This window comes from Azolla caroliniana, unplaced genomic scaffold (genome assembly GCF_043228905.1).
Source record: "Azolla caroliniana isolate FFs.n. ecotype wild unplaced genomic scaffold, voAzoCaro1.0.p SCAF_20, whole genome shotgun sequence".
In the NCBI taxonomy this organism is placed as follows: Eukaryota; Viridiplantae; Streptophyta; class Polypodiopsida; order Salviniales; family Salviniaceae; genus Azolla; species Azolla caroliniana.
The window spans coordinates 6,189,213-6,215,521 of NW_028230455.1; positions in this window are offsets into that span (position 1 = coordinate 6,189,213).

The following is a 26,309-nucleotide window of genomic DNA, read 5'->3' on the forward strand; positions in this document are numbered from 1 at the left end:
AAGAGGCATTCACATCAGCACCCATCCTAGCACATATTGATCCTGAAAAGCCATTTACTATTGAGGCGGATGCATCAGACTTTGCATTGGGGAGTATCCTATCGCAACCAGGCGAGGACGGGCAGATACATCCAGTCGCGTTTCACTCGAGAAAGTTTACTGTTTCGGAGATAAACTATGAGGTGCATGACAAGGAGTTACTAGCTGTGGTCGACTCATTCGAGCAATGGTGTCATTTTCTAGAAGGATCACCTCATCAGATTATCATTTATAGTGATCACAAAAATCTCACATATTTTCAAACAGCTCGAGTATTAAATAGACGACAAGCTCGGTGGGCCCAATTTCTAACGCGTTTCGATTTCAAGATCATTTTTCGCCCCGGAAAACAACAAGGGAAAGCAGATGCTCTGTCTCGGCGTTCGTATCTAGCCCTTCGACCTGGAGATCCGGCCTTTGACAATCAAAAGCAAACTCTCCTCGGGCCATCAAAGCTACAGGTAACAACAATTTATGCCACACCACTTGATTCTACCCTTCTTGACACTATTCGGCAACAACTTCATTCGGATGATTTTGCTAAGGATGTCTTAGCTCACTGTGGTTCAAGTCATCCATCTTGCTCCACATTGCCAGGGTCATCTCAACATTATCAGGACTTCAAGTGGCAAGATGGTTTACTCTTCTACAAGAATCTCCTTTACGTCCCCGACGGATCACCCCGACTTCAAGTGTTGGAACATTGTCATGATGCCCCCATGGCTGGACATTTTGGTATTTCCAAGACCATTGAGCTGGTGAAACGTTCATTTTAGTGGCCTCACTTGCAAAAATTTGTCGAAGATTATGTTCGCACTTGTGACACCTGCTGTCGCGCCAAAATACCCCGGCATCACCCTTATGGCTTACTACAACCATTACCCCCTCCCAACAAGCCATGGCAGTCTATTTCTATGGATTTCATTACGGATCTGCCACCTTCCAAAGGCTTTGATACTATTTTAACAGTAGTGGATCGGTTCACCAAGATGGCACATTTTGTACCATGTGTAAAGACCATCAATAGTGAAGAAACTACAGATCTCATTATGCGTGAAGTGTTTCGCCATCATGGTCTCCCGAATGATATTATTAGCGATCGAGGTCCTCAATTTATCTCACACTTTTGGAAGCACCTATGGGCAGGCCTCAAAATCTCTTGCAAACTCTCTTCGGCTTATCATCCACAAACTGACGGACAAATAGAGCGCACAAATCAAACGCTCGAGCAATATCTTCGATGTTTCATTAGTTATCAACAAGATGATTGGAGTAAAATTTTACATCTAGCCGAGTTTGCATACAACAACACGGTCCACTCTTCTACCAAAGTTACACCTTTCTTTGCCTACACTGGCAACCACCCTCGATGGTGAATACTGGATCTTCCCGAGGTGTCACGAAACCCTAGTGCGGCGCATCACCTCCACCGACTACAACAAATCCAGTTCGAGTTATCGTCACATCTTCAGAAAGCGCAAGCACACCATAAGACCAATGCCGATCGACATCGTCTTAAGTCTCCGTTTAAGGTTGGTGACCGTGTATGGTTGCTTCGTCGTCACATCAAGACTACCCGACCGTGTGCTAAGCTTGACTATCAACGCTTAGGTCCTTTTGTCATCACGGCGCAGATTAATGATGCAACATTTCGTCTTAACTTTCCTGCACATATGCGGCTTCACCCTGTCTTTCATAGCTCTCTTTTGGAACCTTGCCACACCTCTTTAATTCCTAATTGTGTTGTGCCACCACCGCCTTCTATACAACTTGTGGACGGCCCCGAATACGAGGTAGCTGCTATTCTTGATTCTAAGATTGTGCGCAATAAGCTTTATTATCTAGTTGATTGGCTTGGTTATCCTCCGAGTGATCGCACTTGGGAACCCATCGATAACGTTTGTAATGCTGAAGCTCTGGTCAACGACTTCCATCGTCACTATCCAAACAAGCCCGACCCAACAATGTTAACGCCGACTTCCACTCGGCGTTCTCGAAGGAGGGATAGTGTCATGAACACATGACCATTATGGCGTCACCCGGACTTGAACCTCGAACCTTGTAATTCATACTTGAAAACCTCAACCATTAAGATAGCTTATTGTTATATGAAACAATAAAAGCTACTTCTTGTATTACATTGATTATTGTAAAAACTCTAGATTATTCTAGAATGTTCTAGAATGTCCTAGAGTATTCTAGGTCTAGAACATTCTAGAACATTCTAGAAATCTCTAAGCTATTCTATAGGAACCTATAAATAAGCGCATACATGTATTCTCAAATCAATTCGAATTAACACCAGTCTTTAGCTCTCATTACATATCTTGTATCCATTCTCTTTCTTTCTCTATCTTATACATCCATTCTTCTCTATCCTTCTTCCATCACTCTACCTTTTATCCTTGGTTCTGACAGCAGATACCTGTTGAATTGACCGGAAAAGTACTCTTTTCGGCCATCCGACCGCAAACACTTGATATTTCTTCCTATTTCCCTTCCGATGAAACTCTTGAGGTCCCGGAAATAGGCGAAGACTTCACTTTTCTTCTCAATGAGGTAGATCCACGTGTGCCGCGTATAGTCGTCGATGAAGAAGACGAAATATTGACTCCCGCCAAGACTAACATTCTGTGCCGGCCCCCATACATTGGAATGTATCAAGTCGAGCTTGTTCCGGCTCCAGTTACGCTCGTTACGGAAAGGAAGTCGGTGTTGCTTCCCTAGCTAGCCGGCTTCACAAATTTGTGCCTTCCGGCCACTAAATTTGGGCAATCCGAACACCACCTGTTTCGATTGTAGGTTCTAAAGCCGTTGATAGTTGATGTGGCCTATCCGCTTGTGCCATAAGTCGATATCCGACTTGACTTTTTGTCCTTTCGCGAACATTACAGTGCCACTGTCACTAGACTCAAGGATAAACATCCTCCCGTCTTTGCGCCTTTGTGCAATAACTCGGCCTTCTTCCTCGATGAAGCACTCGAGATGCGTTGTCGTAGTGTAATTCGCACACGACCTGAAAAATTACATTTTTGGTTTCTCCAGATAGGACATGGAGTACCCGGTGAGAACCGGAAAAAGGAACCGGTAAGGACCGAAACCGGTAAGGAGACCCGGCAAGAGCCGGATGAAGAAGGCCGGTGAGAGTCGGTGAGAAACGGACGAAGAGATCGGTAAGGAGGTCCCGGTAAGAGCCGAACAAAGAAAACTAGCAAGCACCAGATGAAGCAGAATCGGAAAGAGCCAGATGAAGAAGGCCGGTGAGAGTCTCTCACCGGATGAAGAGACATATTTGTAAATAGAAGATGGTATAAAAATATATATATTACATGCATAGGGCAAGATTCGAACCTTGCACCTCCATGTTAATAATGTTAAGCCTTATCATTATACTAGGGTATTATGAATTTTAAAGTTATACTAAACTTTATCCCATGTAAAATTTCTAGACATGCATGGTACAAATAGTTATTCATGCATAGACACACGAGTTAAAAGAAAAGATGAGATAGAAAGCTAATCATGCACATGTAGTGTGCATGAAAACTAAAGATAGGAAAAGCATGAGCTTGCATGTGATAAACTTAGACTCTTCCAACACTATATAAGGAAGAGAGAAAGATGTATAGATGTTGTTGATTATTTTACAAGGGTTGATTAATATAATATAATCGTGGGATCCACGAGTTTGCTAACAATTTTTCTCTCTTAATTTGAGTACTCACTAATACACTATACTCGTGGGATTCACGAGTTTTTCATATCTTTGTTTCTTACAATATATTTCATATTCTTAATCGCCTTAGAAATTTCTTTCCTCCTAGTCCAAAACCCTAGCGGTTCCCACCCGACTCACGCAATGATCCAGAGCCGTAAGGCACGACATAAGTGGTGAACCCGACGTGAACACGGGTGGCAAGGAGATGGAAAATCAACTGGAGGCTAACAACATGATGATGATGTTCGAGCGGATGCTTCAGGAACAACGTGCGATGTCGGAGATAGTGGCGGCAGTAGAGCGGCTCGTGCAACGGATCGGGCAATTCAACGGAAAGGACGTACCACGCTATCTTCGGGACTACAAGGCGGAAATGTTACGGTGCGGGATTTCGGAAGGACTGCAAGTAGCATCCTTCAACCAGGTGGCAACCGACGGGCTTCAAGCAAGTATCCACGGGCTACGACAACAAAATCCGACGTGGGAAGCGTTTGAAGAGGTGCTAAAGACCACATTCGCTATCGAGGACTCCTCCAAGGCAACGTGGAGAGGATTCGAGGATTGGGTAGAAACGTCGGACAAGGGGATGAAGGTCCTCGATGTGTTTTCGGCATTCGAAAGTCGGTTCGGGAGGCTGTCTGCGAGAGATCAAGCTATCCTCGCACCGAACAAAGTTATCATGTTCTTACGAGCTGTAGACGTCCGAGACTGGAAGGATCTTGGAGTGCTTCTAGAGGACACGACTACCGAGAGTGGCCTCACCAAAACATGGGAAAGCGTGTGGGATATCGTCACGCGATACACAAAGAGGGGGCAATGGCTTGCCAACGAAGAAAAGAGGGTTTCGGAACCGATTCCGAAACCGAGATCCGGATCGGAAGACCATCAACCGCGGGCTCGGGAAGCTACGACTGAGAAGGGAATCGACGCAACTACAGTGGAGCAGTTGCTGAAGGAGATGGAGAATCCAAAAATCGCGATGGTGAAGAAGTCGGATGACCGTCCCACAAGTTCCAAGTATATAGACCGTCGATGCATATGGTGCGATAGCACCAAACATGATCGGAGGGATTGAGACGAGCACAAGGAAGCGCTACGACATGATCTTATCTACTACGAGGGAAATCAGATTCATTCGATGGACTCTTGGAAGCCGCTCCGATCGAACTTCCGAAAAGGCGGCATGAAGAAGGTCCTAGAGGAGGAAATAGTGGCAAAGAACAATTACGCGACAACCGCGGGAATACGTGTCGGGGAGTCATCGGGAGCAAAGGTGTCTTTTTGGCCGGAAGTGCTAGAAAACACCGAGAAAACCGACTCTAACGAGATCCGAGGCACCGCGGAAGGCATCCGGGAAGCTACGGGATGGGAGTGCCCCGTCGATAAGAATAGTGTGTTTGCTTTATGCCAATTGCATGAAGTGTATGTAGATGAGAAGCGACGGTGCACGGATGAGGCGGTCGGTCCATCGAAGACACTGGAAAGCTGGAACTCTGGAGGTAAGGGAAAAGAAAAGATGATTCCGGCATTCAAGCTCGCCTTGGACGTCGAACAACAAACGGACTTGAAAAAGGTGTTCGAGGAGAGAATCTTCGATAGCCGAGTAGATTTTTCACTTCGAGAATTACTCGGAATAGCGAAGAAGGAGATCCACGATCTTCTTGTGGATCTCATGAAGAGAAAAAGGCAAAGTATGGAGGAGAACGCTCCAAGGGTGAATGAAAATACCATTCTAATGAATGACACCGAATTGGAGGACGAAATACCGAATTCTCACTACACAAAGCCACACTGGGCACGCGCAACTACGGAGACTTCGGTCCGAATTGGTAACATCAAAGAACCTGTGGTAGCATTGATTGATCACGGATCGGAGATCAACTTGATGTCCAAGGAATTCTATCGGAAGGGTAAGTGGCCTATTAACACGAATCATGGGTGGAAGATCCGGGCGGCCACTAAAGCAACGGAAGATCTATTTGCGGCTTGTCCGGATGTGACGGTGAAGATCGGGGATGTCGAGATTGACCAAAATTTCTTTGTACAAGACGAGGTTTCACACTCCGTGATCCTCGGGCAACCTTTTATCACGACATCACGGATTGAGACAAAGGTGCTCGATAGCGGTGCGGCTTTTGCGCGAATTCGGAGCCAAAACGGAGGGAAATCCGTCCAATTCCTAATGGTGCCAGCAAATCATGAAAGGAACAAGAGAGAGCTCTTGTCCCAAACAAGAATGGATTTTTAGAGCGGACTGTTGCGGAGTGGGGAAGTGATAGTCCGAGAAGCCCTGATACCCCGCACAGGAAGAAACCTCTCGTTGCAAAACAAGTACGAATCGGTCCGGATGGGGCATCCACGTACACGGCCGTAACCGGAGGAATGAAGAAAGAATACCGAAAAGTGGAGGATAAGTTATGGTCGGCATCAATAATAAAAGAAGACGAAGAAATCGTGGGAATAGTCGAAGAGTTGTTCTATGGGAGCACACTACAACGGCTTGAAGAGCTCGCGGAAGATACAAGCCAGGGAAACCAGGTAATTCCGGTGGAATCGGTCGAGACGTACGATTTCATTGTGAAAATGGGGCCGAATGCGCTCCGCAAAGAAGAAGCAATGGTAAGTATGAAATACAAGACCGTGGAGAAGAAAGTGAAACCGGCCGCGGGACCATTACCTGCAGATAGCGAACAAAAGAGGAAAGAAGTCTCGGAGGATCCGACACTTTGGAAGTCCATGGATATCGGACATGCCTTCACGGATGAGACCTGGAAGAAACTTCGGATCGGTGGAGGTGGGTTCCTATTAAAGAATGAAGAAGAACGATTCCGTGGGATGCTAGAGCGACATGGGAGAGCATTTGCATTTACATCGAAAGAAATAGGATGCGCTAACCCGAAGATAGTGGAGCCGATGGTGATCTTCACGATTGACCATGTGTCGTGGAACCTGAAGCCGATTCCGGTGCCACGGGCGCATATTCCGAAAATCATCGACTTGCTCCAGGAGAAGGTGGCGATGGGGATTCTAGAGCCATCAAATGCTTCGTACTCAAATCGATGATTTACGGTTTCGAAGAAGAATGGGTCACTCTGATTTATTCAAGATTTGCAACCGGTGAACAAGGTCACGATCCGGAACTCCGGAGTCGGTCCGATAGTGGACGAATTTGCGGAAGCATTTGCCGGTCGCGCGATATACTCTATCGGAGACCTATACTCCGGATATGACCAATTCCAACTAGCCGTGGAGAGCCGAGACATCACTACCATGCGGACACCGATAGGATTAGTCTGGATGTGTACGCTACCACAAGGGGCGACGAACTCAATCGCACATATGATGAATGCGATGAACAAGGTGCTCCGGGATTGCATACCGGAGATAGCGATGCCGTTCCTAAATGACATTCCAATGAAAGGGTGTGCGGTGGAAGAAAAAGATGAAGCTATGGATGAACGGGGATGCCGAAGGTTTGTAGTCAATCATATTCTTGATTGTGAGAAAGTGTTACAGAAGTTAGAAGATGTGCATCTAACACTTTCCGGAGAGAAATTGGCATTTGGACAAGAAGAAATATTGGTAGTCGGACATCTATGTGGGGCATACGGCCGAAGACCGTCACCAATCAAGATCGATGTGATTCAAGCTATGAAAGAAGTATGTGAGTCACAATCCGAAGTTCGAAGGTTTCTTGGAGCATGTGCATTCTACCACATGGATTTTGCACTATGCACATATAGCGGACCCACTCTATCACTTGTTGCGGAAGGGTAAGAAGTTTGAATGGAAACCAGAGCATACCAAAGCCGTGAAGAAGCTCAAGAAATCACTACGGAGGGCAGAAGCACTAAAGAAGCCGAACTATGACCAACCGATCATAGTAACGGTTGACACAAGTCCAACTGGAATCGGATGGGTCATCAATCAAGCCGATCCGGAAGGTTCGCGATATCCGATCCGATTCGGAGCAAAGGTTCTCAACGAAAGGCAACACGGACATGCACAAGTTAAAAGAGAATTATGGGGAGTCGTGTCGGTAATCAAATCGGATCGAGATTATTTGATTGGAGCCGAAGTAGTGATCGAAACGGATTGTCTTCCGATACTCGGGATGATGCGGTGTTGCACGATACCGGAGGTGGCTATGCTAAGATGGATTGCATATGTTAAGTCACTTAATCTGGAGGTATGACACATCTCCGGAAAAGACAACGCTGTAGCGGATATGCTATCAAGGGTGCGGTTCGGAGATGACATAACCGAATCCGATAATGGAGAAGTTTCCGAAGACTACTTTGCTTCGGAGCACATATGCCGGGTGGATGTAATCGAAGAATTCCGGGAAGAAGAGTACGAGGGAGAAAGCTTGTTGATCAGGAAAATGCTACGAGAAATCGAGGAATCATCGGACAATAAGGAGAAGAGAGCTGAGATCCGAAGTAAGAAACGGCAAGTTTGAAAGTTCTTCTTGAAAAATGGATTTTTATGGAGGGAGCCGAAAAGACCGGGTGGTATACCACTTCGAGTAGTCGGGACAAAAGAGCAACGAAACCAGGTAATGTCTGAATTTCACGAATCTGATTGGGCTGGACATCGGGGAACATGGGCAACATTTGGGAAGATCAAGCAAAGATATTGGTGGAAAAATATGTACAGAGATGTCACGGAGTTCACGGAAAGCTGCAAGAAGTGTCAAATCTACTCCGGAGTTTGACACCGAGATGAGTTGCATCCGACATTCTCACCGACAATCAACTTCAAATGGATGGTCGATATTGTAGCCATGCCAACCGGGATTAGACAAAAGAAATACTTGGTGTTAGCTCAGGAAGATCTCACAAACCAAGTAGAAGGTCAGGCGCTACAGAGGAAAACGTGTTCTGCGGTATGCCAATTTCTTTTGGAAGAAGTGTTTTGCAGGTACGGGTGCATAGGACAAGTGATTGCGGATCGGGGAGAACTCGACTCTGATAAAGCTAAGGAATTCTTCACTAAACATGGAGTTCGGTTAACACTGAAAACGGCATACAATCTGGAAGCCAACGGGTAGATCGAACGAGGACATAGTACGATTGTCAAAGCACTTGCGAAGGCATGCGATGGAAGGGTGAAGGATTGGTCGCAGATGCTTCCGTATGCACTATGGGCGACATGGACAATGCTACCATGGAAGGAAGAGATGAGCCAGGAAGAACTACTAGCGGTCCGGATACGACAACTGGAGGGAAGACCGGAAGACATAGCGGAAGCAATACGCCGACAACAAGAAGCGCGATTCCGGAATAAAAGCCGGTTCGACACAAAGCACGGACTACGACCGCGGAAGATTGAAGAAGGAGATTGGGTGATTGTCTACAACAGTAGTTTGGATCATCAACATACAACGATGCAGAAGTTTGCGAAAAGGTGGTTCGGGCCATATGAGGTTCGGAAAGTTTTCGATAACGGAACTTACCAACTATGCGAGTTGGATGGAACGACACTACGAGTGCCTATAGCTGGGAAACGGGTGAAAATTTTCAAGAAGCGGACTGAAGAAGAACCATATGTGATCCTAGACAAGACCGACAAGAAGGAGCAATCGGACGAAGATCGCGGTGATGCGGAAAGCGAGGAAAGTGGATTACAACTCATAGTCGACTTAAGGGGAGAATTGGAGGAAGCTTCGGATGAAGGTGAATAGCAAGCATCGGGGACTTCGGCACATACCGGAGGATGTGCGGGTTTGGAGGGGGCGAGTGTCGTAGTGTAATTCGCACACTACGTGAAAAATTACATTTTTGGTTTCTCCAGATAGGACAGGAGTACCCGGTGAGAACCGGAAGAAGGAACCGGTAAGGACCGAAAATGGTAAGGAGACCCGACAAGAGCCAGATGAAGAAGGCCGGTGAGAGTCGGTGAGAAACGGACGAAGAGATCGGTAAGGAGGTCCCGGTAAGAGCCGGACAAAGAAAACTAGCAAGCACCGGATGAAGCAGAACCGGAAAGAGCCGGATGAAGAAGGCCGGTGAGAGTCTCTCACCGGATGAAGAGACATATTTGTAAATAGAAGAAAGTATAAAAATATATATATTACATGCATAGGGCAAGATTCGAACCTTGCACCTCCATGTTAATAATGTTAAGCCTTATCATTATACTAGTGTATTATGAATTTTAAAGTTATACTAAACTTTATCCCATGTAAAATTTCTAGACATGCATGGTACAAAAAGTTATTCATGCATAGACACTCGAGTTAAAAGAAAAGATGAGATAGAAAGCTAATCATGCACATGTAGTGTGCATGAAAACTAAAGATAGGAAAAGCATGATGCTTGCATGTGATAAACTTAGACTCTTCCAACACTATATAAGGAAGAGAGAAAGATGTATAGATGTTGTTGATTATTTTACAAGGGTTGATTAGTATAATATAATCGTGGGATCCACGAGTTTGCTAACTATTTTTCTCTCTTAATTTGAGTACTCCCTAATACACTATACTCGTGGGATTCACGAGTTTTTCATATCTTTGTTTCTTACAATATATTTCATATTCTTAATCGCCTTAGAATTTTCTTTCCTCCTAGTCCGAAACACCAACGGTTCCCACCCGACTCACGCAACGATCCAGAGCCGTAAGGCATGACAGCGTAAACGGAACCTGCATCCCCTGGTCGACGATCTGTTCGACCGACACTAGGTTCTTCGTGATTTTTGGAACGTGTAACACGTTCATGAGTTTCCCATTCTGCCCGATATGGTTTAGGGGAACTTCACTGACATTCGCAATTGGATGCGGAGTGTCGTCTCCGGTTGCGACTACTCCCGGTTGCATTGGTTTCTCAAGGTATGAGAACCACTCCTTGTGGCACATCATGTGGTTTGACGCACCCGAGTCGACGTACCACACCTCGTCCGATTGTCGGGGTGGACTTCGTCATCGAGTTTGCTTCGCGTCTTGTCACGAAGGCTGACACTTTTCCGTCTTTTCCGGATCCTTCAGTGTAGTACGATCGCTGCCGATTACCCTTGTCGGTTTCTCTGGAACCTGATCCGGATCCGGTCCTCTCCGAATCGGCGCGCTTCTTCCAGCACTCGCTCTCCTTATGGCCTTTCTTGCCACAGTACCAACATTCCGCAACGGATTTCCCTTGTTGGTTCTCATCGCCTCGACTCCCCCGGTTTCCGAAGGGTCCAGAATTGTTGTCGGCATCACTTCAGTGCCTTCTTCCCTTATCCCATCGGCTGCCTCCATTGCACACCAACTCACCTTGTCCACCACGACCACGTGGCCTATCTCCCTCCGTGTACAACATCTTGATGTTGGCATGTGTGCTCGTCGACGCACCCGTGTGGTTCTCCTCTATAAGGAGCATCAACTGTAGGTCGAAAAATGACGGCGTATTCTCCCGTGTACAAACAACAGTTCGGAACGCTCCGAACTTCGACGCTAGTCCCCCGAGACAGATCTGCACCATCTTGCCTTGCTCGACATTCACATCGATAGAGGCTAAGGAGTCGCATATCTCTTTGATCTTCGAGGTGTAATCATCCATTGACAAGTCACGTTGTCGTAAGTTGCTCAGCTCCTATCGGAGTTGAAGCTTCCTGGCTATGGTGCTTGTGGCGAAAATCTTCTTCAGATTTCTCCAAGCATCCTTCGGCGTTTTTGCTTCCCGAATATAGCTCAGAAGTTGTTCGCCCACACAAGACGCGGAGCAGTAGAGAACTCTGCTTGCCAACTGTTCCCAAGCCGGTAAACCCTAAACCCTAAACCCTAAACCCTAAACCCTAAACCCTAAACCCTAAACCCTAAACCGGAAGTCTTTGTGTGTCGAATCGGGTGCTGTGTCATTTGCTCCGTTGACATAGCTCTAGTAACCGTGCTCGAACAGGTACTGGTGCATCTTGTAAGACCAAGACGCGTAGTTGTTTCTATCGAGCTTCTCTGTTGGAAGCGATCTAGCCATGCCTCTATCCATTTTGATTTTCTTGTTCTTTACGAAGGTTAGGTTTTCTTCTTGAGCTAAGGTCGGTTGCAGAGGTTATCAACCCTCGAGCTCTGATACCATGCAAAAGAATAGCGTGCGGAAGCAATAGAAAACCGAACATAGGAACGCAGGTTTAATGGAGAGCTTGAATATACACAGTACACGGGAGAGAGAGAGAGAGAGAGAGCATACGAAACTCAATTAAAAAATAATACACAGTCTATACATAGGATGTGCTCAGTGAGCACCTTTATACAAGTCCATACGGACTGGCAAAAGTATTGACGCTTACTTCAATGCTCATAAGTGAGCTCTACACTAACTCCCAAAATATATTCCTACGCGGAATATCTTTCCAATGGCCTCGCAGTTTACGCACCGCTACGGCTTCCCGTTGCCTACTGGTCTACGCACCGGTTTACGCACCGGTCTGGCCTAACCAATCGATCCCAACCGATCCGGTTTTTGACTTGCACAGTCTATCTGGCCAAAATGTTGAGCTTGTATCTCAACAACCTTGACTCCCCTTGCTTGTGGAGGGTCCGGAACTATTGTCAGCACTATCTGTGTGCCTCCGATTCTGCTTTTGTTGGCCGCCATTGTTGTGTGCTGAGCCACTTCTTCTTCCACACCCACAGGGCCGATCTGCCCTTGTGTACAACATCCGGTTGAGTGGTCCTCGACCCATTTGCACATGGTTTTCTTCGACGATCACCATTGGTGGTATCTCCTAGGTGCAAATCATCGTTTGGATAGGCCTGTACCACTGCGCTAGACCACCGAGGCAGATCTACACCATCTTGTCTTCATCCACCATCACGTTGATGGACCCTAGTGCGGCACAAATCTCCTTGATCTTATTGGTATAGTTCGTAACTGACATATCCCTTTGCCTGATGTTGTTGAGCTCTTGCAAGAACTGCAACTTTGGGGCCATGGTACTGGTGGCGAAACTCATTTTCAGATTTTCCAAGGCTTCTTTTAGCGACTTGGTGTCTCTAATGTAACCAAGCATCTAATCGTGCACACAAGACGTATATGATCGTGCAGGTCCCTCTCCGTGATTCCATCACTTGCCCTCTTCAATTTTTGTATGTATTTAGACACGTTGGAGAGACACACATACATATCTGAATGATTTATAACTGTGTATGTACACACACCCATGTACCAATAGAGTGTGCATACATACATACATACATGATTGTATTGAAAAATGAAAAAAAATGCCTTTATTCTCAAGAATATACATATATGTCACAACAGGAGAGAAAAAAAACACAAAGATCACTTTTTACATGAGGAGAAGGTTCCTCTTAAAGGCCAAGATTTGGTCGTTGGGATAACTAGTTGTTGGGGCTGGCTAGCCATTTTGGCTATAGCTTTAATCATTCTCAACACTCCCCCTCAAAATGGGCAAAAGATATTCACTAAGCCCATCTTGTCACACAATCTAAAAAGACTTACTGGCCCAAGTCCCTTTATAAGACAATCTGCTACTTGATCTTCAACAAAAACATGACTCAATTTTAATATTCCACTATCAAGCTTCTCCTTGATAAAGAATCTGTCGATTTCGATGTGCTTGGTCCTATCATGTTGTACCAGATTGTTGGCAATGCTGATTGCTAACTTATTGTCACACCACAACCTCATCTGATTTTCTTGATTCATCTTTAGTTCTACTAGGAGAGTTCTCAGCCACAACATCTCTGCAACTCCTACCACAATAGCTCTATACTATGCTTCTGTTATTGACCTTGCTACCACTGATTGTTTCTTACTCTTCCAAGACACTAGATTGCCCCCAACAAACATGCAATATCATGATGTGGATTTCCTATCATTAGCACAACTAGCCCAATCAGAATCTCAATAGCCCTCAATGTTAAAATGACCATGTTTTCTAAGATCAATCCCTTTCCTGAGACACCTTTGAGATATCTTAGAATTTGGTACATTGCATCCATATGATCTTTCCTCGGATCATGCATGTAGCAACTTACCACACTTACTGCAAATGAAATATCTGGACGAGTATGAGTCAAATAAATCATCCGACCTACCAATCTTTGATACCTTTCACGATCAACTTTCTCCCAGGCAAGTTCAGTTAACGTGATCTTTGGGTCAATTGGAAAAGCTACAAGCCTACAACCCAACATTGCAGTTTCTGTGAGAAGATCTAATACATATTTTCGCTGAGATAAAACAACTCTTCTGTCCCATGAGCTACCTCAATTCCAAGACTTTATCGTAGAAATCCTAGATCCTTCACCTCAAACTCTTTACCTAGTTGTACCTTCAGTTGGGCAATTTATCCTTCATCATCACCTGTGATAATTATATCATCCACATAAACAACAAGTAATGTAGTAATGCTCCTTGTGTTGTCAAAAAAATATTGTATGGTCTGCATTGATCTATTGGTATCCCATACCCACCATAGCCCTTCTTAACCTATCGAACCAAGCTCGAGGAGATTGATTCAGTCCATAAAACGAAACCTTGTCTACTATTTGAATTGTACCAAAAACTAGGGAAGGATATCCATGTACACTGTCTCCATCAGCTCTCCATGAAGGGATGCATTTTTTTATATCTTATTGATGTAATTTCCAATCCTTATTCACTACTAAGAAAATAAGCGTTCTAACTGTGCTCTTCTTCGCTCCAGGTGCAAAAGTCTCATCATAATCAATGCCATATGTCTGACTATATCCCTTAGCTACAAATAGTACCTTGTAACAATCTATTTTGCCCTCTGCAGTTTGTTTTATTGTAAACACCCATTTGCACCCAACCGCCTCCTTTCTTAGTGGTAGTGATACAATCTCCCAAGTTTTGTTTTTCTCAAGAGCTCTGAGTTCTTCTTTCATAACCGCTTTCCACTTTGGATCTTCTCTAGCAACTTGCCAACACTTGGGTAAAGTGACAGAATCTAATTATGTGTGCGGAATAATGCTCGGCCACAACCAAGTCTCAATCACACAATGGAAGAAATAGAAAACAGAAATGAGACAACACAAGATGTTAACGCGGAAAGCCCTAAAAGGGAAAAACCACGGGAGCCTAGAGACTCCAACTATCAATATGAGAGGATTGATACAATGGGAGACTCCAAGGCAACGACCTCGAGGTTTGTCTTCACCAACTAATGGTTACAACAGAAAAGCTTTATGTATATCTATCTGTCTTTGTCTCTGTCTCTCTATCTCTGTACAACAATAATGATAACATCAACTACTTGTGTACACAACACTATTTTCCCTAGTTATATTTATACTCATATAACTTACGGGCTATTTACAAATATGACCTCAATGGTAATGTCTGAACATATTTACAAATATGTTCCTACTTCAAGTTGTTGGTTCATACCGGATACGATTGGACTTGTTCCGGATCCATCCAGTCCGGTTCCTTCCTTTGGCTCGTCCGATCTAGCTCATCTGGATCCCATCTGGAGGGACCTATTTCCCAACAAACTCCCCCTTCACTTCAGCATGGGATGTCTTGTCAATACGATCCGTCTCTGACATACGTCCAGCTTGTCAGCTGACAACACCTTGGTCAGCATGTCCGGCCTGTTCTCCTCTGTATGGATCTTCGTTAGCAAGAACTCTTTATCTTCTATCTTCTCCCGAAGCCAGTGATATCTCCTTTGGATGTGCTTGGTCCGGGAATGGTAGGCCACGTTCTTCGCGAGGTGGATGACACTTTGACTATTGCAATAGAGCCGGAATTGCTCCCGTCGGATCCCTAGCTCTTCGATGAAGTCCTTCATCCAGATTACTTCTTTGCTGCCTTCCACGGTTGCCATGTACTCCGCTTCTATTGTCGATAGTGCAACAGACTTCTGCAGCCTCGACTACCACAATACAACTCCCCCTGCATATGTCATGACATATCCGGATGTAGACCGGCTAGTATCTGCATAAGCCAACATGTCCGAATCGGAGGCATATGCTCGTGGTACCTTCCAGGTACTTGAGTATCCACTTGACCGCGGTCTAGTGTTCTCTTCCCGGATTGCTCATGAACCGGCTGACCACTCTAATAACATATCCGATATTCGACCGAGTACACACCATTGTGTACATCAAGCTTTCGATGGCAGAGGTGTATGATATCTTTGTTGGGATTTCGGTCCCTCCGGATGGGATGTCCGGAGATGAATGACGGCAAGCCCGGTTGCGGTTACGGAGCCGGATGATGAAGACCCCGGTTACGGAGCCGGATGATGAAGACCCCGGCTACGGAGCCGGATGATGAAGACCCCGGTTACGGAGCCGGATGATGAAGACCCCGGCTACGGAGCCGGATGATGAAGACCCCGGTTACGGAGCCGGATGATGAAGACCCCGGCTACGGAGCCGGATGATGAAGACCCCGGTTACGGAGCCGGATGATGAAGACCCCGGCTACGGAGCCGGATGATGAAGACCCCGGTTACGGAGCCGGATGATGAAGACCCCGGCTACGGAGCCGGATGATGAAGACCCCGGTTACGGAGCCGGATGACGAATGTACCCGGAGAGAGATCCGGATGCGGAGACATATTTGTGAATATGTTTGCCAAGAGCCCTTGAGGCTATATTTGTAAATAGCCCGAAAGTCATATGTGTATAAATATGACTTAGGGCAAACAGTTATTGTTGTTGCTTAATTTTCATGCGAAGTGAGAGCAGCCGAGAGAGAGAGAGAGAGAGAGAGAGACGAAGAGGTCATTGCCTCTGTGTATTGCCGCCGCCTGTGGCGAAGACAGTGAGCTCAAGGTTGTTGCCTTGTAGCTTCACCAGTGTACATCCCTGTTCATAGTGATAGTTGGAGTTTGAGGACTCCCGTGGTTTTTCCCATTTAGGGTTTTCCACGTAAAACATCCAGTGTACCTTTCTCTCTATTGTTTTGTGCATTTTGTATTTCCTGTTTTCTGTGAGTTGATCCCATTCCTCGGTTGTGGCCGAGCACTGTTTTCAACAAACTGGTATCAGAGCGACGGTAACACAGAAAATGGAAGGCGGCGGTAGTGGGCCTCCGGGCATGATGGTGTTGAACTCACAGAACTACGCCGACTGGAAGATAAAGATGGAAGACCTTCTCATCGTCCGAGACCTGTACGAACCGATCGACAATGCCGAGATACCCAAGGGAGTAATAGAGTCGGAGTGGAAGCTCCTGAACCGGAAAGCCGTAGCGACGATTCGGCAATATGTCGATGTAAGCGTCCTACAACATGTGGCGAACGACACCAACGCATATGAGATGTGGAAGAAGCTGTCGGGCCTCTACGAGAGGAAGAATGCGTTGAACCGGACCTCCCTGATGAGAAAGATAGTGAACCTCAAGTACCGGGACGGCGAGAGTATGGTGGAACACGTAAGCACGTTCATGGGATTCGTGAACCAGCTTGCGGCGATCAAGTTCCCGTTGGAGGATGCAATGCAAGCCATCATCCTGATGTGTACATTGCCGGACAGCTGGGAGAACTTGGTGGTGACTCTCAGCACCTCCTGCACCGAAGATAACTTGTCCCTACAAACGGTAAAGACAAGTATTTTGAACGAAGAAGCGCGTCGGAGAGATAAAGAACCGGTCTCCGACTCGAAGGCGCTGCTTACCGAATCGGAACGGGGAAGACAATGGAACCGGAGTCCGCAAAGACGGGAGAAGTCGGGGACCCGGTCGCAGTCAAGAGGAAGACCCACATGCTTCCACTGTGGGAAGCCGGGGCACTTCCGGAAGAATTGTCGGCATTACCGAAAAGACAACGGAGCCGACGACACCGATTCGAAGAAGTCACCGGAGAGAAACGGTGCATACCGGGGAGCCACGGACCGGAGAGGTCCGGATCGGCGAGGGCAGGACCGGAAAGGAACGACGGCACTCGCGGCAAGTGAAGAAGAGATAATGCTTATTACCGAAGAGAGGGAGCTGAACCTTGCCGGTGTAGAGATGACCTGGGTGGTCGGTTCCGGAGCGTCGTTCCACCTGACCCCGGAGAAGAAATACTTCTCATCCTACACAGCCGGTGAGCATGGCTGTGTCCGGATGGGAAATGAAGGCACATGCCGGATTGCCGGCATAGGAGACGTGTGGTTGACAACCTCGACCGGATGCAAAATGCTGCTGAAGGATGTCAGACACGTTCCGGAGGTTCGATTGAACCTGATTTCGGCCGGGAGGCTAGACGATGAAGGCTACACAGGTAGCATCCGGAACGGCGTAATGAAGTTCAGCAAGGGGAGCCTGATAGTGGCTCGGGCCCGAAAAGTCAACACACTGTACCTGATGAATGCCCGGTTATGTCCGGAAGAGCTGAATGTGGCAGCCGACACTGCCGGTGAGCTGTGGCACAAGAGACTGTGCCACATGAGTGAGAAGGGGATGAAGAGGCTTGCAGAAGACAACCTCATTCCAGTGAAGCATGTGCATCTGGAGAAGTGCACCGATTGCCTGGCCGGTAAGCAGAACCGAACCTCCTTCCACACAAGGCCACCGACGAGACGTAGCGCACCATTGGAGTTGGTGCACACTGACGTGTGTCAAGTAGAAACGAAGTCACATGGCGGAGCCCAGTACTTCATGACATTCATCGATGACCACAGCCGGAAACTGTGGACGGCACCGTTGAAGACAAAGAATCAAGTATTGTCCGTCTTCAAAGAACTCCACGCGAGAGTGGAAAGGGAATCCGGCAAGAAGCTGAAAGCGATACGAGCGGATAACAGAGGGGAATACCGGGGGCAGTTCCAGGAGTACTGTCGCTCGAAGGGAATCCGGCTCGAGTTTACTGTGCCGAAGACGCCGGAACTGAACGGGCTGGCTGAGAGGATGAACCGGACCATAATGGAGAGGGTCCGGAGTATGCTAGCACATGCGAAATTACCCAAGGGATTTTGGGCTGAGGCAATGTCGACGGCGACGTATGTGATAAATAGATCACCCTCAGTACCTTTGGACGGAGACACGCCGCAGAAAGTGTGGACCGGTAAGGAAGTGTCCTACCGGCATCTGAAGGTGTTCGGGTGTCTCGCATACGTGCATGTGGCAAAGGACCGGAGAGGAAAGTTAGATCCAAAGACCCGGCCATGCATATTCCTCGGTTACGGCGACGACGAGTTCGGCTACCGAGTATGGGACCCGGTCGACAAGAAGATATTCAGGAGTCGAGATATCATCTTCATGGAGGACAAGACACTCACCGACTGGGAGTCGGAGAAGAAGATGAAGAGCTCCAAGTCGACCGGTGAGGATAAACTCTACGAGGAGCAGTCCCGACCGGCAAGAGACCGGTTAGCACTCGAGGATCCGGCCGAAGACGGTGAAGAAACAGAACCGGCCGAAGAAGATGAAAATGATACCGGAACCGGCCCCGATCCCGAAATGGATTCGGATGAAGAAGAATCGGAAGAACCGGTTACCGAAGCTCCGGAACGGAGATATCCTCTAAGAGAGAGAAGGGCCCCCCGGAGATTTCCGGAACCAGAGCATGTGCTGCTAACCGACGAGGGGGAGCCGGAGAGCTTTGAAGAAGCAAAGCATGACACCCAGAGCCGCAGGTGGTTGAGTGCCATGCAGGACGAGATGGATTCCCTGCATGAGAACCACACATATGAACTTGTGGAGTTGCCGAAAGGAAAGCGGGCACTTCGAAACAAGTGGGTGTTCAAGCTGAAACCGGGAGATGCCGGAAACCCCCCGAGATACAAAGCCAGGATCGTGGTGAAGGGGTTTCAGCAGAAGAAGGGCGTCGACTTCGACGAGATATTCGCCCCGGTAGTGAAGATGACCTCCATCCGGACGGTGCTGAGCATAGCGGCAAGCATGGACCTCGAGGTAGAACAGATGGACGTGAAGACGGCATTCCTTCACGGTGACCTCGAAGAAGAGATCTACATGCAGCAACCGGAAGGATTCGAGAAGAAAGGGAAGGAGCACCTGGTATGCCGGTTGAAGAAGAGCCTTTACGGACTGAAGCAGGCTCCCCGGCAATGGTACCGGAAGTTCGACTCCTTCATGACCGACGAAGGGTACCACAAAACGCAGTCTGATCACTGCGTGTTTGTGAAGAAGTTCGAAGGAGGAGACTCTCTAATACTCCTCCTGTACGTGGACGACATGTTGATCGTCGGACGGGACCAGGTCAAGATACAGACGCTGAAGAAAGCGCTTCACCGAACCTTCTCAATGAAGGACTTGGGTCCGGCGAGGCAAATACTAGGGATGCACATCATCCGGGACCGGAAGAAGAAGCAGTTGTGGCTGTCACAGGAGAAGTACGTGACAAAGGTGCTTCACCGGTTCAACATGTCGGAAGCAAGACCGGTCGGGTCAACCCTCCCGGCAAACTGCAAGTTGTCCAGCAAGCAAAGCCCCAAGACAAAGGCTGAGAAGGAGGACATGATGAAAGTACCATATGCCTCTGCCGTCGGAAGCTTGATGTACGCAATGGTGTGTACAAGACCGGACATAGGATACGCAGTCGGAGTGGTGAGCCGGTACATGAGCAATCCCGGCAAAGAGCACTGGAACGCGGTCAAGTGGATACTCCGATACCTGAAGGGCACGGCAAACGTGTGCCTCCGATTCGGCTCCGGTAAGCCCGAATTCGACGGCTTTACCGATTCGGATATGTCGGCTGATGCAGATACCAGCCGGTCCACATCAGGGTATGTGATGACGTATGCAGGTGGAGCTGTTTCGTGGCAGTCGAGGCTGCAGAAGACGGTTGCGTTGTCAACCACGGAGGCGGAGTACATGGCGGCTGTTGAAGCCGGCAAGGAAATAATATGGATGAAGGACTTCATTAGAGAGCTCGGTATCCAGCAGGAGGAGTACCGACTCTACTGCGACAGTCAGAGTGCCATCCACCTTGCGAAGAACGTGGCTTATCACTCCCGGACGAAGCACATCCAGCGAAGATATCACTGGATCCGGGAAAGGATAGAAGACAAGGAGTTCGTGCTGACGAAGGTCCACACGGACGAGAACGGGTCGGATATGCTGACCAAGGTGCTCACACCCGACAAGCTGGAAGCATGCCGGAAGAGGATCGGACTGGAGAGACATCCCATGCCAAAGTGAAGGGGGAGTTTGTTGGGATTTCGGTCCCTCCGGATGGGATGTCTGGAGATGAATGACGGCAAGCCCGGTTGCGGTTACGGAGCCGGATGATGAAGACCCCGGTTACGGAGCCGGATGATGAAGACCCCGGCTACGGAGCCGGATGATGAAGACCCCGGTTACGGAGCCGGATGACGAATGTACCCGGAGAGAGATCCGGATGCGGAGACATATTTGTGAATATGTTTGCCAAGAGCCCTTGAGGCTATATTTGTAAATAGCCCGAAAGTCATATGTGTATAAATATGACTTAGGGCAAACAGTTATTGTTGTTGCTTAATTTTCATGCGAAGTGAGAGCAGCCGAGAGAGAGAGAGAGAGAGAGAGACGAAGAGGTCGTTGCCTCTGTGTATTGCCGCCGCCTGTGGCGAAGACAGTGAGCTCAAGGTTGTTGCCTTGTAGCTTCACCAGTGTACATCCCTGTTCATAGTGATAGTTGGAGTTTGAGGACTCCTGTGGTTTTTCCCATTTAGGGTTTTCCACGTAAAACATCCAGTGTACCTTTCTCTCTATTGTTTTGTGCATTTTGTATTTCCTGTTTTCTGTGAGTTGATCCCATTCCTCGGTTGTGGCCGAGCACTGTTTTCAACAATCTTGATCATCTCCATCTTCTTTGCCATTGTCTTCGGGCTCTGCTTCCCAGAAAACTTGCAATTTTCCGGAAGTGTCAACCTGACCGGCTTTGCATCCAACATGTTGAACCTCTGAAGCACCTTTGTCACGTACTTCTCTTGTGACAACCACAACAACTTCTTTGTCTGGTCCTGGATTATGTGCATCCCTAGGATCTGTCTTGCCAGACCCAGATCTTTCATTGAGAAGGTCTAGTTCAAGGCCTTCTTCAGATTACCAATTTTGGTTCGATCTGGTCTGATGATCAACATGTCGTCCACATACAGCAGGATTACCAGGAAGTCGCTTCCATCGAAATTCTTCACGAACATGTGTTGTCCGTCGGAATAGTAACTGATGGACAAGAGCGTAGGAATAAGAAATAATATAAGATCATAACGCATGTAACGGTTCACGCAGGAAGCGTGAGCGGCTAAATAGACCCTGCGTAAATATAGCCCCGCTGGACTCTCAAAAACATATTTACGAATATGTGCCTTCATCCAGTGAGCACTTCTCACCGGGCCTTCACCATCCGGCTCTTGCCGGGTACTACTCATCCGGTTCTCACCGGGTCTTCCATAGTCGGGTTCTCTTCATCCGGTTCTCACCGGGTCTTCCATAGTCGGGTACTCTTCATCCGGTTCTCACCGGGGCTTCCGTTGCCGGGTACTCCACATCCGGTTTCGGCCTCGGCCTATCGGCCTTGACCGAGTTTGCTCATTAGTATTGTTCTTCTCACTTCCCATCCAGAGGGACCTGTTTCCTAACAGGAACTGCATTTCCCTTACCGGTCGACTTGGATTTCATTATTTTCTTCTCCGACTCCCAGTCGGAGAGCCTCTTGTCCTCCATGAAGATAATATCTCGACTCCGGAATACTTTCTGGTCGACTGGGTTCCACACTCGGTAGCCGAACTCATCGTCGCCATAACCGAGGAATATGCATGGCCGGGTCTTCGGATCTAACTTTCCTCTTCGGTCCTTAGCTACATGCATGTACGCAAGACACCCGAATACCTTCAGATGCCGGTAGGACACTTTCTTACCGATCCAGACTCTCTGCGGCGTGTCCCCGTCCAAGGGTAGTGAGGGTGATCTGTTTATCACATATGTCGCCGTCGACAATGCCTCAGCCCAAAACGTCTTGGGTAATTTTGCATGTGCCAGCATACTCCGGACCCTCTCCAATATGGTCCGGTTCATCCTCTCGGCCAGCCCGTTTAGTTCCGGCGTCTTCGGCATGGTAAATTCGAGCCGGATTCCCTTCGAGCGATAGTACTCCTTGAACTGCCCCTTGTATTCTCCTCTGTTATCTGCTCAAACCGCCTTCAGCTTCCGACCGGTTTCTCTTTCCACTCTCGCGTGGAGCTCTTTGAAGATGGATAGCACCTGATCCTTCGTCTGCAATGGTGTGGCCCATAGCTTCAATGACTTTCCGGGCCTGAGACACTATCAAGCTCCCTTTGCTGAACTTCATGAAACTGTTCCTGATGCTAACCGTGTAGCCTTCATCATCTAGCCGACCGACTGATATCAGGTTTAGTCGAACCTCCGGAACGTGTCAAACATCATTCAACAACATCTTGCATCCGGTTGATGTCGTCAACCACACATCTCTTATGCCGACATTTCGGCATGTACCTTCATTCCACATTCGAACACGGCCGTGGTCACCGACCGAGTAGGATGAGAAGCATTTTCTATCCGGGGTCAGGTGGAACGACGCTCTGGAATCGACCACCCAGGTCATCTCGTCGCCGGCAAGGTTTAGTTCACTCTCCTCGGTGATGAGCATTAGCTCCTCTTCACTTGTCGTGATTGCCGTCGTTCCTTTCCGGTCCTGCGCTCGCCGATCTGAACCGTTCCGGTGACTTCTTCGAATCGGTACTATCGGTTTCCTTGTCTTTCCTGAAATGCCGACAGTCCTTCTGGAAATGCCCCGGCTTCCTGTAGTAGAAGCACGTGGGCCTCCCCCTTGACTTTGATCGTGTCCCCGATTTTTCCCAGTTTTGGGACTCCGGTTCCTTTGTCTTCCTCGTTTCGATTCGGAAAGGAGCGCTTTTGAGTCGGGGATCGGTTCCTTGCCCTTCCAACGCGCCTCCTCGTTCAGGATGCTTGTCTTCACCGTCTACAAAGACAGGTTCTCTTCTTGGCAGGAGGTGCTGAGAGTAACCACCAAATTCTCCCAGTCTTCCGGCAACGTACACATTAGCATGATTGCCTGCATTGCATCTTCCAAGGGGAACTTGATCGCTGCAAGTTGATTTACATACCCCATGAATGTGCTGACGTGTTCAACCATGCTCTCGTCGTCTCTGTATTTCAGGTTTACTATTTTCCTCATCAATGAGGTTCTGTTGAGTGCATTCTTCCTCTCATAAAGACCCGACAGCTTCTGCCACATCTCGTGAGCATTTGTGTCGTTCGCCACATGCTGAAGGACACTTACGTCGACACACTGTCGGATAGTGGCCACGACTTTCCTATTCAGAAGCTTCCAATCCGACACCAATACCCCCTTTGGTATTTTCGATCTATGGATTGGCTCGTACAGGTCTTTTACAATGAGAAGGTATTCCATCTTAATCTTCCAATTTGCATAGTTCTGTGAATTTAGGACCATCATACCTGGGAAACCACTCCTGCCTCCTTCCATTTTCTATGTTGCTCGCTCTGATACCAGTTTGAAAGTTAAATCGTTGCCAGCCACAACCGGTTTCTCGTGTGCGGAATAATAGTCAATCTAATGGAAACGAAAAATAGAATACAGAAATTGAGAATGACACAAATTTTAACGTGGAAACCCGAACTGGGAAAAAACCACGTGGAGTCCACAAACTCCGAAACAGAACACTATGAGAGAAAGGAATAAAATCAAAGATCTCAGAGGCAACGACCTCGAGATCCTACTTCGCCAACAGGTGGCTATGGAGCTCACATGCTTCCATTCACACTCGTTCACTCTCACAGTTATGGAGGCAACAACCTCGTCAACAATAACTTTACAATAACGCGCACAACTAACATGATTGCCCTAAGTGCTTATATACTTATGTAACGTTTCGACTATTTACAAGTTTAGCCTTCCGAGTTGCTCATCAACATGGTTCTTCTCAACTTCCCATCCAGAGGGACCTGTTTCCTAACATCAACTTCGGCTGCCCTTCTTCCAGTGTGGCCCATCGATCTGGCTCTTCCAAATCAAACATTTCGATTGAATCAACCGACTTTGATTCACTTTGACTCTTTATCGAATCGACTATCTCTGATTCATCCACTTCTAGACCCTTGACGACATCCGCCCATGTGTTAGTCTTGGTCTTCACTTGGTCGGCTCTGTCCTCCTCGACTCTACCACCGTTCTTGCCCTTCACGGATTTTCCACCCCTTGGTTCAGTTGGCTCTCGCCTCCCCCTGGATCTGGCTATCTTATGATTAGCTGATCTTCTTCCATTTGTCCACACGTCCATTTCTTTGGCTGGTTGGACATACCGACTTCTTCAGTCGGACCGAAATCGAATTCATGATCCGACTCGGCTTTTTGGACTTCGTCTCTCTCTTCTGCTTCTTCACTCCTCCCCCTCAAGTTCAACACGTCAATATGCTGGAGGCCAAGCATACCCGAAATATGCCACAACTTGTCAAGATCGAGAGGTTTGGTGAAGATATCGGCAACCTGCCGATCAATCGGAAAATGCACTAGTTTGACTTCTCTAGAGAGGACTCACTCGCGGACAAAATGATAGTGCACCTCGATGTTCTTTGTTCGGGCGTGGAAGACGGGTTTCTTCGCTAATTGGATACTAATGAGGTTGTCGCAATAGATTATGGTTTGCTTAGACACCTCCACACGTAGATCCCATAATAGACTTTTTAGCCAAATGACTTCGCACATAGCGACAACCGCCCCTCGATACTCGGCCTCCGTGCTCGATAGTGCCATTGTCGGCTGCTTTTTATTGCTCCATGTGATCGCCGCACGTCCCAATGAAAATGCATATCTAAATGTTGATCTGTGATCGCTGGCATTTCCGGCCCAATCAGCATCTGTAGCTGACTAACTGCTCGTCTACTCTTGCCTGATATAGCAATATCATGTCACAGACCAAGACAATATCTTTGCGCGCATTGAAGGTGTTCGGTCTTGGGCTGTGACATGAATTAACTGATCAAGCCGACCAGATAACTAAGGTCCGATCGAGTGATCGTAAAGTAAATGAGGCTTCCGACAATCTATCGGAACCGTGTCGGGTCACACGCCTTTCCCGAATGTTGGTGAAGCTTCATGTTTCGGTCGAGAGGGGTCGAGACGGATTTACAATTCGCCATCCCGAACTTGAAGAGCATATTCAACACGTAGTGGCATTGGCTGATCAATATGCCTTCGGGGGCACGGATCACTTCGATCCCGAGGAAGTAATGAAGGTCTTCGAAATTGATTTTGATCAAACAATTGTTCAACATGAAGATGAGAGAGACCGATCCGACAACCTCCCACATCAACACCTTCAGTTGGGTGTTGTCTGAGCTCTCATCACAATGGATCAACTTTGAAGAAGAATTGAAAGCCCTCACCCTTACCAGTTGGGTGTTGGGAGGTATTCTGCATGACATACGCCAATAGCCGACTGATCCTGAATCTGGACGAAACAATCGGCCAAGTCCTCACAGAGGATATTTGGCAAAAATCGATGGGAATAACCATCGATGAGTCGGTAGAAGCTCATCACTTGACCGAGTCATTCAACCGATAGAGTCAAACGAAAGAACAAGCCGACAGAACTGGTCGACGCTACAACCGATCGAAAACGAGGGGAGACTTACAGCGGTCG